The 15,418-nt window shown below is 34.3% G+C and overlaps 2 long non-coding RNA genes across 3 annotated transcripts; both read left to right on the top strand.

The window, feature by feature from the left end:
- The first annotated feature begins 1,956 nt into the window (after positions 1-1,956).
- Positions 1,957-3,876, top strand: LOC124338582. The gene is made up of 3 exons (XR_006917889.1): positions 1,957-3,326; positions 3,392-3,541; positions 3,609-3,876. It is a non-coding gene; the product is annotated as an uncharacterized LOC124338582 (long non-coding RNA).
- Positions 3,877-10,926: 7,050 nt separating this feature from the next.
- On the top strand, positions 10,927-13,381 carry LOC124335871. 2 transcript variants are annotated; one of them, XR_006916931.1, is made up of 5 exons: positions 10,927-11,392; positions 11,453-11,546; positions 11,766-12,037; positions 12,098-12,284; positions 12,350-13,381. It is a non-coding gene; the product is annotated as an uncharacterized LOC124335871 (long non-coding RNA). The 2 variants fall into 2 exon arrangements; XR_006916930.1 differs by having other exon boundaries at positions 12,098-13,381.
- Positions 13,382-15,418: the final 2,037 nt, after the last annotated feature.

Raw genomic sequence — 15,418 nt, 5'->3', positions numbered from 1 at the left:
AGGCGCTTATGGACGATCCCTTTCTAAAAATGGGATTTGCTGAAGTACCTGATGAAGTACCTTATCAAACATAGTGAATTAGTATTCCTACAGGTAACACTGTTATAAAATAATGCACATTAATAAAAATATCTATATTTCATTCAGATTAGCGGTAATAATTGTTTCATCATAATTACATTTTGAGAAAGGGATCTTCCATAAGCGCCTCGTTAAACACGGGATCAGGGGGGCACTTAACCCGTTTATTCATAATTTTGATTTTGTAAAATATATTTTTTCTGGGTCAAGTTATACACAAACGAGGGGTGAGTTTGGAAAATGGGTAGGGGAGGGGTAAAGTCAGAGCAAGAATCAAGACGAAGGTTCAAAATCGATTTAAAATAAAATAAAATTGAAGATCGATATAAGTTTAACTCCCCTTTTTCTTTTGCATCCACTATGACAAACTTATTGCATAACAAAATATTTTATTTATCAATATTTTTTTAAAGAATTTATGTTGTAATTGTTCATTACTTAAATAACTATAACCTATTTTTTTTTTAAATTTTAAAATGGACCCTTATTCGCCATTTTCCGACGTCTAGCGCCCTATTGTTGTTGCCGGTTTTCCAAATACCTAGATTTAAAAAAAGGTCGAAGCTTTTTTCTTCCCCTGCCCCAAACATTTAAAATCTCGGCATTAGAACAAATTGGCATCTACGAAAGGGGGAACAAAGAGGGAATATCTTAGAAATACAAATTGCAATTTTAAAATAAAAATTAAAGTGATTTTTCATATGGCATGGTGGCCAAAATTATGCATGAGATTATAGAACCAACGATGCTTTTTTAAGCCCTAATGAGTCTTATTTTCTGTAGCGTAAAAGAAAGCCAAAGTAGTCCCATTTACTACTGGCCCTCTTGAATATGCGAAACTTTTGATTCCAATTTTAAAGGGCCCTTCCCGTTAAAAAATCCCTCCCAAAATACATTATATTAAACTTAGGTCTAAGAACCCCCAGTCTAAAAATTGTTTTCGTCGAACGAAAACTTGATTTTTGGCGATTTTTTTTAAGTTAAAGGGGATAGAAAAGATAACTTGTTTCTTTCAGTTGAAGAGCTTATAAGCTGATTAGCTGAAGATTTGTTGTCCAAAAAGAAATTACTGATAAATTGTGTTTGGAAATCAACGGAGATGTCAAGTAATACAAAAGTAAATATGCTACTGGAGGAAGACACAGCAATAATGCAAGTTGTATGTTGATATCAACAACAGTATTACAAACTTCAAGAAGATTTAACAGCAAAACGTCCCGTAAAAAATATCCCAAACAGAAAAAAGCTTTTGGTTAACTGAAACTGAATAACAATTAAAGAAAGTGAATTTTTAACTTTCAGATTTCATTTTAATTTATTTCACTTCTATATCACAGAGTCGTTGAACAACCTTTAGCCAGTGAAGATTTAGAAGTTAATATATATTGTGGTGTGTGACAACATGATTTGGTGACATGGAATCAAAATCTAGTATTTATGACGAAGAAAACATTATGCTATCAATGGGGGTTGAAGAACTGGTGGATAAGTATTTTTATTAATGTTTCATGTTTATAAAAAGTGTCCACACCGTGTACTCATTTCAATCACGGCCTCGTAATAGCCCCGTATCGTTATTTTCGTCACTACTCTTTTCTTTACTTATTTCCCCCCTAAAAACTCTACTTTATTTTATTAAAAATTATTCTAAAATGTAGTCGACGAGAGACGAGACCAATGTGCCCAAATGGAAGACACAGTATTAACGATAAAACCATTCTTATTTATTAAATATCGATTGTTAGATTTAAACCATTGATCACATTTATCGTAATCCAGTGCTATTCCAAAGAGCTCCTCACCGCTGTTCCACTTAAGAAATAAATATAAAAAACAAATTTCACAGTCATGTATCCATCCAGAAAAAAAATTGGCAATTATGGCAACACTGTTTTAATAATATTGCCAGTAAGCCAGTCTGCTATACGGTAGAGAACATAAATGTTATGTAAACCAACTAATCTTAATTAAGTAAAAGTTAATCAAAAGTTAAGTGATAGTAAAATTAGTTATCACTTAATTAAGTTAGAGTTAAGCAATTCATTAAGTAAATTTAGTCAGCTAAAATAGACTTTAACCAAAATCAGTAATTTTATTGTTCAAATCGAGCTGAGGGATGAACAAGAAAGATGGAGAACAAGAAACGATTCAAATGCAAATACCAGGGGAGGGGAAAGGTACTATCGGACTTTATACACCATTTCGCCATCCTTTCTGCCAGAGTTAATTTTACCCGACTCATGTTATACTTGTCCGAAAGGCTGAAAAAAGCAATAGCAGCACACGCGGCATCATAAATTGCAAAACGGCCGTTGTTTTAAATCTTTTAAGGTGGAAAATTATTCCGTATTTACTGAACTCCTCTTTTTAGCATACCCTCCGTCATTACATTCTCGTTCAAGTTTCTAATATAAATGCAATTCACCTTTACTGCCAGTACCTTCTTTTCCTTGAAAGCCCTGCAATATAAATCATAATTCGATCTTTCATTGTTTTTTTTCCCACGTTATTACATGGAAAGTTCTTACCGAGTGAATATCAATTCAACCTCAAAATATTCATTTTATTCTTAAGTTTTTTACCAACACTTCGTTTTCTTTTTCAGCTAGAGGTAAAACAATAAGTCAACTATAACAGTTTTTGCAAACACAAAGTTTAACGTTAAGTTTAGCGTTTGTTGATTAGATTGTTGAAGTATAAAATATGAGAAGCTAGGAATCACGCATTTTTTAAAGACCATTCGCGCTTATTCTTTCAGCAGATTCGTTTTGGTCTATATGTACAAGTTAAATTGATAAAACAGTAAATCATAGTTTATGAAAATAAAAATGGCTTACCAGGGCTTTTTTTGCTTTTTTGACTTCCTGTGCCTGAGTCAACTTTTCCAATAAAACAGAAAAATTCTTCCCAATAAGGAGGTTTCAATTTCAATAAATTTACTGAAATCCACATTAACCACATAAAAAATGATCCATTAGCTTGCTAATCGTTGATTTTGAATCCGCTGTTTCAACCATCGCAGAAGATCGTCAACATTTCGAGAAACACTCTGGCCACGCGACTGTAACGATGAAAACTACGCAAAAGCTAGGTAGCAAAATAAACCCGCTAGGAGGGGGAGGGACGTGAAAGTGCGTGAAGTTCAGAGAGTTTCACTGAGTCACGAGTTCTACAAGCAGCCGCAAATATCGTTCATTCCCACTTCGCTATTTTTCATCGACTGGTCGGCTCTTTACAAAACTCAGGTCGAATCCAAAATTCCTTGATTCAAAAAGATAATTAATTTACGTAGAATCCTCGTTTCAATTAGCAACAATCTTTAAGCCGAACGCTGCCAGCCAACGTAAACTTGCTCACTCTGGAAACCTTAAATCAAGGGAAATATTTGATGAGGTTGGAGCACATTTACGATGTCGGTGAAGACAGCATTTTATCACAGCCGGCTACAGTGTCGATCGAGGTAAATTGGCCAGTTTAATTAGATATTATCATATCTAAAAGTAATTCATTAATTTCTATTTTATTAGGGTTTATTTCCTGGATTCACCGTTACTTCGGCGGAGGAAACTATGTTGGGCGGTAATCAGTTCAAGAAAGACTCGAACATGTTAGTTTGGAACGTTGCGTCCACTTCCAACAGAAATGAGGACGGACAGCAGATTTGGGACGAACGCGCTATTCCGGCAGTGCAATTAAAACCAATGGAAATCCGCACATTTATCATTACTTTAGTTCGCATTTAGTCTATTCAGTGTGGGTGTGATGTTATTCATTATAACCAAAAGGCATATTACGTACATGGAAATTTTGACAGTTTTAATGGGGAATACAATAGTGAAGGCCGTTGCAGGCTATTTTGCGCGCAAGTAATAAATGTTTTCGTTAGTTTTAGTCATAATATTCAGATGTATCGATAAACAGGATAATGCGGACTGAAATTTGGCCAGTTTATCTGCTTACAGATAATCCCAAGAAGAAAGCGAAACGTGTTAAGTCTAAAGAAAACAAAGTTTGCGCTCCAAAGAGTAACCTTCCTATCGCAAATTGCAAAAAAAAATAGAACAATGAAATACCGCGAAATTCGAATGTTTGAGGTAGGACTCATGGTCGTTCTTCAATTATACGACTAGTTTATTGACTATTATTTAGTTTCTCCAATGTCACCTAGAAAATACCTTTTGCCAGATAACCTACCAATTTATCAAAGGTTTTTTCGAGTCTTGCCATCAAGGATAACGGGATAAATCTAATCAATGATACAAGAGCATTGGTCAGGAAATCAAAATTACTATTTAGTTCCCCCAAGGAAAACCCTTCCAATCTATGGAGATACGCACTTTCATTTTGAATCTCGTTCGGAATCAACTCGATAAATAGTTTGCTTTTTATTCCCCTGTGGAAATGCATATTTTAACCCTAAGTTGTTTTTACTTCGATAAAAAATAAATCGAAAATCGGTACCACAAGTCGTTTTTATGTTAATCACGAAATGATATAACGTGCTGGTTCGTTTTTTTAAAAATAATTGATCAACATAAAACGCGTGTGCTTTTTATTAGTTTTATTGAAATTTGATCTGCCGACACCATGTCATTAATGTGGGAAAGTAGGAAAACTGAATGAGAATGAAAGAAACAGAAGGCAAAGCAGTGTACCTTGTGGTGTTATTACGGATACAAAATTTTGTCGTTGTTCACCAGCATCATGTACGCTTGGTGACAGTTGGTTCGCTTTCCGTAAATCGTCATGCCGGGGATGTTCGGGTTCGTTCGGTCAATTTCGACACCGCACTGAATAGTGGCATTTTTCAACGCGTGACCATACTTTTAAGGTTGGGGCAATCGACTACCACCGGCAGATTCTCGATGATGTCGTCGGAGGCCGCACGACGAAGGTCCGCATCTCCTTCTGATATCACGAGCTTTAAATTTTCCAATTTGTTTTGGCGATAAAAAAAATTGATTTTCACGCCGTATTCCCGTTCCAGACGCTGCGCATTTTGACCCCCTAGCCCAATGACACGGCTGCGGAACCGATCCTAAATGTTCGTCAGAAGGAGCCTGCTATTACCCACATCCTCTCGCTCAATTTCCTCGGAAGTAATTATGAAATCCTCGGCCGGAATATCTTCGGGTTGGCGCGGTGAAAACTTGATGATGGTGTCGAGTTGCATTGGAATCGGTTCAGAGAGTTCAACTTCACTCACTTTTCGCTTTGTCTAAGCTATAACCATGGGCATGGTCAGTAGTGTTTTGCGGATTGTTCGTGTAACAAAAAACTCACCTCAACTGCAGAAGACACGTCGTTCTCAACATTTCGAACTATTTCAGTGAGAAACGTTCTTAAGTTGTTTGAGAATTAGAAATTGTAATATTTTATCAATTACCTGGACTTAAACGTTAAAACGTTTGGCAATCTCCTCTACGTATGTTGAATGGTCACAATCACAAGTCGGGATAGTTTTGCGGTGCGTCACCCAGTCTTCAGTTGGTTGCTTCCACGATGTTGCTGCCAGCATTTATTACGAAATGGAATCCTACCGGAAGTGTAATGACGTAGTCTTCTGGTAGTGGTTTCAGGGTCCAGAATGGAATGTTGGCCAGCAACAGTTCTTGTGGTAGCAAAACCATATTCTTGTGTCTCTAACGATGATGGGTATTTTTAGAGAAGAGTTAAATATAATTTTTTAAAAATAGAATTATTACTTACAAATCTGCGGATTGGCAATTTTTGTAAAGTTCTGGATATTTTAGTTTGAAAATGGCTCTTAGCTGTTTTTGGTATGTGTAAGATACTCTGCAAGATAAAAATGTTCTTAAGTAATCATGGAACTTGTGTGTTATTTGTAGTGTTATATTCTACTTACGCGACCCAAAATTTAGGTTTGCCAGATTGTAAATAATTGACACTACCAAAATTTAAATCCTCGGCGTGCCATCCTGATAGGCCACCAGCCTCACCGATAAACAGTTCAACGGTGTCTATCCGAGGCATGTTCAGTTTTTTTGGGGGGTACAACAAGTGCTTAGAAAACGAATTTGCCAAAGATTTCAAGCACATGTGAATTATTATTTATATGATCAAGGCTGTTAATAATGCTTTAAAGGGAAGTTAATTATATTAATGTAAAACAATATTACCACTCGTTATTGTTTTCCTTCAGGAAAATTAATATCCCTTGTCCATGACGTATTTAGGATAAGTTTTGGACTCGGTAACATTTGTAAGGAAGGATAGAATTGATGGCCAAAAAGAATATCGTCCTCCGAGGTCGTATCCTGGTGATCTTTTGAAATCTGCGTCGAGGGCCGCTTTCTGAATGTGTTATATGTCGTCCAGCCTTTATGTTTCTCAGGTTGCTGATAAAACGTGAAGCAGCCTTCAGAATTCTTTGTTAAGACTTCCACGTAACATGTTCCCGGCTTATGGATGTAATGTCCAGAATGCATTTCGCAGTGCACGGACGGACGAGAAAGGCAACATGCTCAGATCCGTGCTCTGCATATGTTCGGTGTACTTCGCCGTAGAAGTTTTCCGTATCTATGTCGATTACCAGAGTCAGACAGTTATGCTCATTGATTTCTGAAATATTGAAAAATTTATTAAAAATTGATGTTAATTGAAAGTGAAGGCGAAATATGTTTTTTACCTAGAAGGGTAAGACTCTCTAGTTCTGACATATTTTGGGAATTCAGAATCTAGTCATTGAGTTTTGAGCATTTGTGAAATTTGTGATCGAAATCGCCGCAATAGTTGCTTTTTACTCTGTCTGGACACTGGCGATGATAGTGGCCGGTTATATTGCAGGTGTAGAAAATCTTGTATATCCACTATCTCTGTTGAACCACTGCAGCATATAACGTGGGGAACTAATCGGCGATCTTTCTCTCCCGTTGAATCTAGGATGTTGACGCTGCGCACGGATACGAAAATTACGCTCACGGACTCTGTCTCAATCAGAGTCCTGTTCGAAGCCCTCAGCATGTGGATCAAAAGCCCAATAATTGAAAACCACTTGGTGGTGGTTGGTTTCTACGGGTCCTTGACATTATGTTATAGCGTTGTTACTTGCTCAGAAGAAGGCAAGGTGACTTTCAAAATCTTAAAAGACTAAAAAAAATGAGTCTACGCCCTTAAGGTTTCTCTCTAATTCTTCCTCATACGGATAAACCAAAGATTGGATACATTGCTACTATGATTATCAAATATCATTTGAAACAAATGAATATAAAACATAATTTAATTTATAACAATAAAATAATAAATAAAAATGGTATATAAAGAACAATCAAGCACAATAATTAGACCAGAATTTAAAAAGTTCATAATCGTTAACACTTATGAAAAACCCAAAATGAGACAGGAGCCAACCGACACTTATTCCTCTTCCACACTCTACTAAAATAAAAATAACGAGAAAAACACAATAATACTAGGTGATTTTAATTGTGTAGTTGAGCCTAAAGACAGAGCCCAAGGAGAAAAGAAAAAAGGAAATCTAACAAATTTAAGAAATTAATGGAGAGACTAAAATATATTTATTGTTTTTAGATCTCTGCACCATATTTAATTCATAGCCTACATAACACCAAAAGGAAAATCCAGTATAGATAGAATTTATGTATTCACACAGCACAAAGAAAACTCAAAATTGAATAATTATTTTATGACGGTGACCACTCATCAGCAGTTTTGATGCAGTTTAAGGGAAACACACATGCAACTGAATCAGAATTATCTATGGGAACTTAGTACCAGTATTTTTCATAACTTAGATTAAAAGATGGAAAAAATTTATCAAAAAACGAAAAACAAAAAAATTACCATTATAAATCCATGGTGGAATGGTGAGAGACGGAAAAAAAACCTTGAAAATCGGTGTTCGACGTATTAAACCTCAAAATCAATAGAGAAATTTCATGAGAAGATATTTCACTAAATGCCTAGATAAAGTAAAAGCCAAAATTGACAAATATTATTGTTTTAAAAACAAATTTATTAAAAGAAATTTACAAACATATTTAGGAAGAAAAGGAAATTAGAGGAAAATCAACCCACTCAGTGGACTATGAAATCAGTACAGTTGCATGTACTATAAGAGAATTTTTTTGTTGAAGCAAGAACAACTAATTGGTTGGAAGATAATGGAATCAATCCCAGATCCTAAAATACAAAGTACAAAGTAAAAAACACATTTTACAAAGATACATACACTCTCAAACACATGATCACGCGAAAAGAGAGGAGGTTTTAAAAAACATAAATAAAACAGAGGAAGAAGCTTGGAGCGCAATAAAAACACTACTTGAAGGAAATTCCGTGGAATAGATGGGTTACCAATAGCATTTTACAGACATGACCATTTTAAAAACTGAAATGACCAATATGTACAATTATATTTCTAATTCAAATATCCTCAGAAAAACTCAGAAAAATGGAATAAAATAATTCTAATATAAAGGGGTTATACGGAAAACACCACGAAATCAAAGACAAATAAGTCAAGTGTCAAGTGTTCCGTTTACAAATTTTGGCAAAAATTTTGATTAAAAGACATAAACCAAAAATATTTTACCTCACAAAGTAGTTGAAGAAAAAACCGATGGAATAAAAAACAGAGAAACAACCCAGAATCTTATCACCATCAACCCAGAAACGTCATTGAACACTTTTCATCAACAATCGAATATGAAAATAACATATTGGACCAGCTGAAGTTATACCTAGATCGGCCCATAAAAAGGGGGATGGGGTGAAAAATTGTTAGTTTAGATTTTGAAAAACCATGTGCCATGGTAGAAAGAAAATTTTTATATGATGCACAAAGAAAATATGGAAAAGAGGAAAATTTTATAAAAAAACATCAAAACAGTTTTTATCAATAAAAAATAGAGGAAAGTATTGAACAGGGGAGTTAGGCAAGGTTGGCCATTATCAATGTATTATCTAAATAATTTTTATCGAACCCTTTTTAAACCTCATAACAAACCAAATAAATCATTCCAAAATAAAAAAATGTAGTGTAGTCAGTGCATTTGTTGACGAAATTTCCATTAAAAAAAAAGAAATATGGTATCCCAAAACTAGAACGGTCGAAACTTTTAGCTGTCAACCAATTCCAAAATGAACAGATTCTAACCCTATCCTTTCAAACAAGGGAGGTTGGCCACAGAAATCCTGTGGCCAGTTACTTATTGGATAAAGGCACAAGAATCCATTACAATGTTAGGAATCCACTGGCATCAAGATATTTTAACCACAATGAAAACAAACTGACATATACTAGTTGACAATTCTAATAAAAAAAGATGAACAATTTTAACAGACTTTTAACCATTCACCAAATAATCTTCTGTGACACTTTTTTAAACCAAAAATTCACACTAGTAAAAAATTTTACCTATTTCAAAGAAGAACATAGACAAAATTCAACAACTTTAGGACACAACTTTTTGGGCAGCACAACAGAAAGTCTTACCTTATATGGACTTAATCACCCAACTGAGGGAGGTTTAAATTGATCAAATTCCAAATTTAAATATCAATCCTTATTTTTTAAAGAATTTTTAATAGTTTCAACGAAAAACACAACAGTGAAAACAGTAACAAATTATGTTTTATTGGACAGGACTAAAACTTCAAATTATATTCCATCCAGTAAAAAAGTGAAAATTGTGAAAAAACACAATTTATTTTTAAAGTTAGGATTCTTTGTCCCTTTTTTTTATCAGTGTCCCAACTAGGGAAAATGCGTTCGACCTTCCGCACCATTTAGCAAAAGCCAAAAGAGTGTTCCAAATTAGAAACAATATCATAGCTTTACGTAGGGAAAAAAATTAATGCGGGAAATATGAATATTTTCAACAATAGATAAGTAGTGAAAAGAAGTAATTGTTTTGCATCCAGGTGTTGTTGGAATGGCGCAATACATCGACTGTTACCTTTTTTACAATAATAATCGTTACTATTTACATTTCATAGGTTGCATAAGTGTTGCATAAAAGCTTATCAAATGCTGTCAAAATATGTAATCTAAACATTTTTGAATCTTGAGGTTGAACACAACTAAGATTTTTGCATTATTCCATTCAAAATTTAATTGAAATGTCTTTTTAGACAGAACACGCAATGCGCAAAAAAGAAGGGAATAATTCAGAAAGATATTAACGATTTAGCAATTTTATACTGAACGAAATGCGAAAAAGCTCAAAAAATTTTACAAATTGCAGTTATGTTAAACATGTAGACAGGGGGAGTAACATTCAGATTTCATTAGACTTGCATTTCAACAAATTTTAGTCACGATGACACCAGGCAATTTAGTTTTTATTCGACTGATGAACTTGAAGTGGGTGTTCTTCTGGTGATTCTAACTTTTTCAGTTTGAATGAAAAGACTTACAAATAATTTTTTAAAATGTATTAAATAGGTATCTAGCATAGTAGAAAAAAATTCACCTTATTCAATGAGTCTTATTCAATAGAAAACTGATGCAAATGCATCAAAGAGGGGGGGGGGGGGTGGTTTATCAGAAAGATATAGTAAAAGTTTGGCAATTGTATGGATTTTATACTGAACTAAATATATAACGAAACACTTGAACAATTTCTTTAACACTTTTGGCAAGTTTTTTGAGCAAGTTTTTCCATGGATGATGTATGCAATAATAGTCCAGCAGCTTACGGACTATCAGGTGCGTTGAACTGTCTGGTTGAATGATCAAGCAAACCATCATGTGTTGAAATTGAAAACGAACATAGGTTGAACTACACCAGCCCCCCCCCTCTGGTGTAGTTCCAGTCTGACCCATTTTGAAGACACTAGAGAATATATAAAAACTAATGCGAACGTGATTTGCGTTGCATTTTTCATGTGATTTGTCATTATTCTAAACTGATTTGACGAGCTGCTTTTCCAGCGATTTAAATAGAAGCGGCGGTGATTTGATACTATACTGATGATTTGATTTGATACGATATTGCTGTTTAAAAACGCAATTACCCATGGGAAGAGAGAGCCCATTGAGAAGACTCCAACCACCCACAATAGCTTACATTGGCATATTTTCATACGAGTCGTTAATCAAATATGTCTAAAGAATGTGTTTGTTTGGAAATCTCTTTAAGTTATAGCAGTACGTAGGAAAATATAAATAAATGTATAGAAAATATAAAAATTCATGCCAATAGATTCATGCAGTGAAAAGAATGGCACAATTTATGTGAAAATCACGTCGAATACCCGTCCCAAATTGTAGTTGGTCAACCGATTCACTTCCTCGTACCTATAACCACCATCAAACATTTCCGGCGTATAGTATTCGATTTAAATACTTCAAATTTTTTTAAAACTTTAACTTAACCACTTTTAGGGTTTGCTTGTTGCTTCGGGACTGGAGCGGGATCATCGTTACTCACAAATAGCAAAAGTCAGGCCCATACTTGGCTTAAATTCGGAATAGAGTGGTAAGTTGGATTTTGCTTTCGTGTTGTAAAAACATCAATTTTCTTCAATTTGTACTTTGATCCTACTCAATTCGATTCTGTCCGCCCTTCTTTTCTGGAATTCCCTTTCGTGCTCTTTCTTTCGTCTTTCTGTGTGCTGTCTGATTATCCTCTTTCGCTGCCGTACATAGTTAATTGATTCGGAGATGTTTTGTTATTTTTCATTCTCTGTTTTATCAGGTGTTTGGCATACACGCCTTTATCCGACAAGTAAAGCTGGATAAAAATACCTGACAGGCATTTAAAAAAATATTGTCACCATTCTAACAATCATGTCCGCCAAGGGCAAAAGGGATAACGTGGCAGTTTTTTCCTCAATCCAACCTCATCAACCCATCATCCAAACTCATCAATCACCATACTGTAACGATGAGTAATGCTGCTGTAACAATATTGATAAATACAGAGTCCACCCTTATATAGAATGTAATAAATCAAAAGGGGAAGACATGGTAAGCATCTTCTTCAACTTTAACGATAAACCTCACACTGAATCCAATTTTCTGATGTAGGAAGGGGACACAAGAAAACCGCATAAAGAATGAAGCCAACCTGCATTGGAAGCAGCAAATAAAAACAGACAGATGAAGAAGACATCTATATATGTCTTCAACCGCTTTCAATATCATTGTTTGAAACACTTACATTCTAGTGGTTATCGAGGTGAAAAAAGACAACCCACATGAAATCAATCCAAAAGTAAAAAATGATATAACTGTTTCTGGAAAAGTTTTGAAAAATTTTAATGTGAAATTGACTTCCAGAAATCCAATGAGGACACTCAGTTTAAAGATGACTAGTACTACAGTAAAATTCATAAAGACACAGTCCCAGCTCGATATGAATTTACGGTTTTAAAAAAATTAATTTTTATTTGACCTTAGCTTTGACCAAGTGATGAAATATGCTCCCCCATTTTAAAAAGGATCAACGCCATGTTTTTTCGGTGGTCCTTAATTTCCGATGAACTTGCTGAAGACCTTTATCCAGATCAACCTTTTGGTGATGCCTACATCATCCCTCTTTTGCCCATAGGGCTTAAAATCCTTATTTTGCTTTAGGTTTTCAAAAATTATGCGTTACTTCATTATATATTTTTTTGCATAGGATCGTTTATTTATACTTTTTTCTTTAAAAAAATTGGATGTCAGAAAAAATCCTTACAGCCACAATGAAAAAAGACCCGTTAAACTTGGATAGATCTGATGGATCTGATCAAGGTATAGAAAAACGTAAGCCTCGTGTTGACTCAGGCTTACTTAGGATCACGCAACCGTATCCTATTCTTTACACAAATAGCATAACCTCGTAAAAAAATTTATAGCTGACGATGACAATTTGAGTCCCATCAACAATCAGCGGTACAGCGGAGTCACCCGTCATTAAAATTAGAAGATAATAACTAATTAGAGATATGCAAAGTAGTTAAACTTGTTACGCAAAGTTCTGATATTGATCATCTTTTTCTTTTATAGGTAAGGGAGACTGAAGTAAGCCGGGACGGTTTTCGTTTTCCCCCTATTTCTTCCAAACTAATCATTAAATTTATTTATAATTTAGTTTTTATGTTTTCCATACCGTAATGTACCCCCCATATGTTTTGTATAATTTAACAATCAACCATTTTCCCATATAAGACATTTAAAGTTTTCTCAGATTTGTGGGAGGTACCTATTTTGAGGGGTATGTGAGGACACTGGGGTGGGTGGTGAGAGACGTCCTCCAATTTCGCCTTAAAATTCATTAAAAAATTTGTAAAAATTTAAATAGCGTCCCACTGCATAGACTCTATAAGTTAATAAATGTTTCAATTTGATTATTGTGTTATTAAAATTGTTTTCTTAGATGATAAAAAATCGTAATGGAGCAGTAGGACATACTGCGTTGTGAGGTCTGAAAATTGATTTTGTGTACAGCCTCTTTAAAACGATGTACGCTGATTAGCCCTAACTGTCCCAAATAAGTCAAAACAGCTGTCCCGATTTCCTGATAAAGACAATTTTTTTAAACGTTAATATTATCTAAAGTAATTGATGGAAAATTATAATTTTTGTTTTAAACGATAAAAAAATGATTGAGCTTCATTTCTAAATTTAATTAAAATGCCATTTGCTCTTTGTTTCTTCTAAAAACCTTATCTGGTGGAGAGAAAATTAACTAAAAAAATCCGTTTTTTTGTTTTGTTTAAAACTGATACAGTTTTTGACAAAACTCAACCAAATTTCATGCCAAATTAGATGGCATGTATCTAAATGACATACTAAAAAAGTTTTTAATTGGATTAAAATTTACTATTTTCCCCCCTACTGTCCCTCTTGACCCGGTGTCCCGGGATACTCCAGTCTCCCCTAAACAAGTATGTTCCAAGTATTGGATCATAAAGCCTAAGCGCATACCATTGAGGCGCTGATTTTAGTTTCTTTACTTTCGGAATACATCGTAGAACAGTGGGAATTACTAATGCCTTGCAAGGGATATTCCATAAGCGTATTAGATCTTTTCCTGGTCGACGCCATGGTTTTTAGTGTACGTCCAAATCCTATTACTATGGCTCACCGGAATAACTAAGTTCTTGGACAATCAGCTTTGTGACACAGTAAGCACAAATAATTTCAATGTCAGAGAATGGAGAGTCTAACGTGATATCATTAACCTGCGTAGTTATTTTAAAAATAGCAATTTATGAAAATTCAACAATGATTTTAAAAAGTCAAATGTCTCACTAATTGACACAATAAGCAGCAATCAGAATGTGATTTGCCCTTTTTCAAGAGATCCGCCACAGAAAGATTCCCTATCACGTAACAAAGTGGCTGTAATCACAAAATCCAGGATTAACTGAGGTCAGCCCCAATTTCCTTAAAATAGGCTATTATTAACAATCGCATCAGTTATTAATTTGGTGTGATAAGAAATTTAATTAACAAAACAGCAATTTCAAATTCCAGTCTTAATTAGGCATAGCATTCACGATGCCTTTTGAAAGCGTTGCAATAAGGAATCCTTTGTTAAACTCCTGCACTATTATGAATGATTGGCGTGTTCCAAAGAAACACGTAAAGCAGTGTTAAAAAATATAGAAAACATTCTATTTACATATGCTGGAATAGTAGTTTGAAATTTTTTGAGTAAACACCGGTCATTTGTCACTGGTATGTCTGGTGAGACTTACTTTTTATAGTTTTCTATTAACAACTTCTACAGCATGACCAAGAAAAAGCTGTCCCTTCTGATACTGTGCTGTCAAGTCTGAAAGTACTGAAACCAAATTTGACTAACTGAAAAATTATTTTACTGAATTTTTATGATTTGGATTATTTTTTGAAAAGTATCAAATAAAGTTGTTATACAAGCAGAGAAGATCCCTGAAAGAATTTATAGAAAAGCCAATTTTGTCTTAAGTAGCCAATAATGAAACACTAGAGAACTCCAAAATATTTTTTTTTAACATTTCAAAATTTCATAATCATTTAAAGAAGACAATCAAAGCAATACATCGGGGAACTGCTTGAGAATAATCATACATCAGAAGAAATACTGCCAAAACTGTTCGAGTAGAGACAAGATGACCAAATTAGAAACGAAAATATTATGATTGAGAAAACTGATTAAGAAAAGATTGAAACTACAATTGTGAATGCCGTACGAGAAGAATGCATTTATTGAAAAAAAAGAAACAGTTAAAACCGCCAAAATTGTTCGAGTAGAGACAAGACGAACCAAATTAGAAAAGAAAATATTATGATTGAGAAAACTAATTAAGAAAAGATTAAAACTACAATTGTGAATGCCGTAAGAGAAGAACGCATTTATGAAAAAAAACAGTTAAAACA

The sequence above is a fragment of the Daphnia pulicaria genome, chromosome 4, assembly GCF_021234035.1.
Source record: "Daphnia pulicaria isolate SC F1-1A chromosome 4, SC_F0-13Bv2, whole genome shotgun sequence".
In the NCBI taxonomy this organism is placed as follows: domain Eukaryota; kingdom Metazoa; phylum Arthropoda; class Branchiopoda; order Diplostraca; family Daphniidae; genus Daphnia; species Daphnia pulicaria.
The sequence above is the reverse complement of the archived record's forward strand: the minus strand, read 5'-3'. Positions and strand labels throughout refer to the sequence as shown.